This window comes from Sinocyclocheilus rhinocerous, unplaced genomic scaffold, assembly GCF_001515625.1.
Source record: "Sinocyclocheilus rhinocerous isolate Xijiao unplaced genomic scaffold, SAMN03320098_v1.1 scaffold234, whole genome shotgun sequence".
Taxonomy (NCBI): domain Eukaryota; kingdom Metazoa; phylum Chordata; class Actinopteri; order Cypriniformes; family Cyprinidae; genus Sinocyclocheilus; species Sinocyclocheilus rhinocerous.
In genome coordinates this window covers 320,752-325,749 of record NW_015644337.1, presented here as the reverse complement: position 1 = coordinate 325,749, position 4,998 = coordinate 320,752, and positions in this window count along the sequence as shown.

Here is a 4,998-nt window from a genome sequence, read left to right as displayed (position 1 = left end):
ATGTAAAATATAGTAAAACACGGTAATATTGTGAAATACTGTTTTCTATTTGAATATATTTTCAAATGTAATTTATTCCTGTGATGCAAAGCTGAATTTTCATCAACCATTACTCCATTCTTCAGTGTCACATGGTCCTTCAGAAATCATTCATTGTAAAAAATATTTCGCAATATTACCATTTTTATTGTACTTTTGATTAAATAAATGCAGCCTTGGTGAGCATAATAGACCATAATATCGGTCTGTTATGCCTTGGTGAGCATAATAGGTAGTGTGTATATTTATATTTTGTAGGATTATGTAGAATGCCAAAGCTAAAGCAGTTGCATTGCTGTCTATTCAGGGTCAGACAGCTCTCAGATTCCATCAAAACTATCTTAATTTGTGTTTCGAAGATGAACGAAGGTCTTACGGGTTTGAAACGACATGAGGGTGAGTAATTAATGACAGAATTTTCATTTTGGGGTGAACTGTCCCTTTAAGCAAATTTTAGCCTTCATTTCTGATCTTGCAAACTTGCAGGTATTTATTTAAACCAATTTAAAAGACCACTGGTCTGTGTGTCTAAACAGCCTGATTGGGTTAATTAATGCATAAGAGTAGTTCTACATGAATACTAGCAAAACACAATCCCAGACGACACTATTATACCAGATTATCTGACACAATAAATGTTTTGGTGTGTGTTTGTGTTTGAGAGACCAAAGTAGAGATTTCACAGCCAGGTGTGGGACTGCATGACACAAAATATATTTATTTTTATAAGCTTAACGAAACATTTAGAAAGCTGGAGTTGACTGGACAGACAAGTTCATATTCTTAGTAAGTATGCTGTAATTTAAGAGGCATCGTGATCATCAAATGAGCACAGTGAGAATCACTTGTATAGTGTGTTGTCTGCCATGTGAAGCGTATATGCATGATCACTGTTATTTGTGTACATACTGATATGATGAATGTATCACCCTGAAGGCCTATAGGACACTGTGTGTGTGCAGTGTTTCAATGACAAACACAAATCATAGCGTGAAGGCTTTTGTTTGTACATTTAATTCTTTTCATTAGGAATATTCATTTTGAAAATAAAATTGATGAAATTGAGGCCTGTTATTTGGTTGGTTTATAGAGTAAGTACATGTTTTGAAGGAACTTCAATTTAACCAACTACCTGATTAAAGAGCAGTTTATGTTAGAGAAGTTGTACAATAAAAGTCGAAACAAAACAAAACTGCGATGGCATTGATGAAGCAGAAATGTAAAAGGATTTAATTAGCTGTTTACAGTGTGAATGCATTATCAAAAACTAAAATTTGTTTTATTATTTTATTAATTTGCACTTTTGAACATAGCCCAGTGTTATTTTAGTATCATTGAGATACTGTTATAATTTTTAATAATAGTTTGAATAGTATATTTTCTTTTTTTTTATTTAATTAATTATTTTAGCTAAAGTTTGAGTAATGTTGTTGTGATTTTGTCATTTATAAATGAGTTTTTTTTTTATTTCAGTTTAATGTTTATTTCAGTTATTTCATTTCTATTATTTTTAATTTATTAATATTTTTATTACAGTTATTTATATTATTATTTTTATTTTTAGTTATTTTAGTACATCAAGTTAAACTAAATGAAAATGAGAAATGTCTTTTTGAAAATTAGATAAAATAAAATAAGTTTAAAATTATTTATTTTATGGCACATTTAATAGGACTATTATGTGATTGTATCGATACAAATGCATATGTGTGCATAATCACAGTATAGGTTCATCACAACTTGTTCTTAAACATCAAGAACAGAAACAAAAAGTATAGTCAAACTTGCTGTCTTAAAGCAAAGGATAAAAGTCATTGATATGATGAGCTGTGCTCTGTTAGAGGATTAGAAAATAATATGTTTAATTATTCAACAGTACAGGCCTTGAAAACAATCCCATGCAGCATTCATGAGTTTCAATAAATAAGATTTAAGCTCAACAGCAGAGAGACGTATCAAATCTTTAGGAGATTTAAGCTGGAGAATGTTCCCAGTGGTCCTGGTGTGTTTCCAGCTGGTTATTTCCTTGGCGACGGTTTCCAGGGAGCCACTTTAACTCCCAGATCAACTCAGCTCTCATAAACAAGAGCACTTGAGCGGTTAAAGTGCTCTGTGAATACCGAGACACACCCATACATATCCTCATATATATATTTTTAAATAGATGTTATGATTGTGAAGTGATATTTCCTGAATTTCTCCACTGGGATCAATTGATGAAAAAAAATATAATATATTTGACTAAATTATCTCCATTTAGTTCCAGTTGAATGTTATTAATTGTTCTTCTGACCTTTCATAACCTTTCTTCTTCACCTCTCCGCTCAATCTGAACCCCTGTTAATCAATTAATATTGATTGATCAGATGCTGATCAGCTGAAAGCCATGAGAAGGAAGGTCATATTTTTATTTATTCAATTATAGGACTTCCAGTAGGCAGCAATTTTGGCTCAGATTCATCCACCTGCCTTGCACAAGTACATTTGTATCATTTATTAATTTTATTTTGTCAGGTTGGGCAGGGAACATCTGTGAGCTGTGATCTTCATGTGTGTGTTTTATGGCTTTCACGAGTCTATATGCAGGCTGTTTCGGAGAGAAGAGATTTTCTCGGTTTCTTGCTTAGTGTGATTATGAATCATACGCAGATGTTATCAAGGATTATTCTCTGAACTCTTGCACAGATCTCTGTAGGACACCCACCCACACAAGGGATAGAAGGAACCATGTTGATTTATTTATTTAATTTTATGCTTTTGTAATGTGCCTGGCTCGAGACTGGGAAAAGACTTTAGAAAGCAGCTTTTTAGAATCCAGTCTAATGACTTTAAACCATTAAATGATCTTTTTATTTGGTCCCACTACAAATAGTTTTGGTGTGAAGAACCAGAAGGTTGAGTCTTATATATGCCAATACTGTGCTAATACAATCCATGAGTTCACTGGAACTTTGAATCGGTATTTCTCAGGAAATGGTGTGATTTATGTAAGGAAATTATTATTTTAATGATTTCATGTGAAAAGGTTACTGCTGATTTTGTCATCCCCAAAGTACATCACACACACTCATTTTTCCAACGAAATTCTTAAACTATTACACCCAGTCTCGCAAATTGACTTTATAGGCTAGGGCGTAACATTTCCGTCTCACGCTTGAGGTATTCGGCCAATCATAACGCACTGGATAGCTGGCCAATCAGAGCACACCTCGCTTTTCAGACCGATGAGCTTTGTAAAAATCGACGTGTTTCAGAAAGGCGGGGCATAGAGGAGAAACAATAATGTACAGTATGTGGAAAATAATGTGTTTTTTGAACCTTAAACCACATAAACACATTTCATTACACCAAATACACAAAATAATGTTCTTTCTAATTTTTTGTCTTTGCGTGGTATATAGCCTAAATGATGGTAGCCTAATCGAGTTGTTTGATTCATATGCTTCCTACTGTTTATAGCCTAGCCTACTTCATTGACTTGATTCTGTCATAATCCTCTGTAGCCTACTCATGACGGGGGTTCACCGTAATTAGAGCCTCTCACAGGGAATCCTTTCTGTCAGAAAAATACCTCCACTCAGAGTCACCATATCCCTTCTCTGTCGGGAACGACTCTGAAATCCCGCTATGACAGACAGGAACCCAACGGCTCGTGAATGTAACACAGAGCAGGGTCATGGAAACACCTTGAGAGGAACGTGAGCGTGACTGTAGGTGTTTGTGGGGGTTGATACAGTGGGAATCTGAGGTAAAGTGAGTCATTTGAAACACTGGATGAGCTGGCATTCACCGCGTGGTGCACCTGAGGGTTCACATCAACTGTATTGTGAAAATCAAAAAAGTTTTATTCAGTAGCCTACTGGGGAATAACTAACTAAAAGTAGCCTACAGATTATACTTCAAACACTTTGTGTACTAACAAACTACTACTTTCAACGATTAAAACAATTGGTTAGTCCTATAAACGGCTCTTTCTTGCTTGTTTGTAGCACTGGAAAGTTCGAATTATTTTACTGAATCGGTTCGTCCCAAACGGTTCTCTTTTTATTTGATTAAGTGCTGAAAAGTTCCAAATTATTTTATTATGAAATGGATAGTTCCGGTCCTTGATTCTGATTGGCTGAGCTGCGTTCGAAGCTGTTGTAAATTACTCTACAAACATACACCTCTGTTTACTTCTGTGTGTTGCTCGGTGACCACTTTGTTGCAACCACAAACATTTCGAGGAACTTCATTGTTTGGCGGAAGAATGTTTTTATTAATATCATTACACTTTATTTGCTCTGTTTTATTTTGTGAAACCTTACTACGTATATGGAATAACCGTTTTATAAAAGCAATAAGCCCCGTGAAGCCGTGGTTTACAGTGAATTTATAACAGCTAAGCGTTGTTAGGCATGACACGGAATCCATTAGATGCAACGGTTCTCCCTCATCTTGTGCTGGAAAATGTGAATCATTATAGTGAATCGGTTTCGCTCTCACTCTCATAAGCGCTGGAAAGTTTAACACTTTGTAGTGAACAGTGGTGTATTGTAACTAAGTAATAATACTTCGTTACAGTACTTACGTATTTTTTGGGAGTATCTGTACTTTACTTGAGTTTTTATATTTCAGCCAACTTTTACTTTTACTCCACTACATTTCCTAATTAAAATGTATACTTTCACTCCGATACATTTCCCCGACGCATATTCGTTACTTACTACAAAATAGTCAGAAGTCAGAAGAACACGGACTGCAGGAAAGCACGTTTGACGAATCAGTGGTCTGCCGTCTGCAAGTTAGACTCCTAAAAACACCTTTGCTCATGTGCAAAAAAGTGCGCGGCTGCGCGCACAACCGCTCAAGTCGAGTCTGGGGTGTGCGATACAGCATCATCTGCGATAATATGGTAAGTGTTGTTGTAATGATGTGCGATCTGACATTATCAAGTAAGCTATATCACCAAATCACACA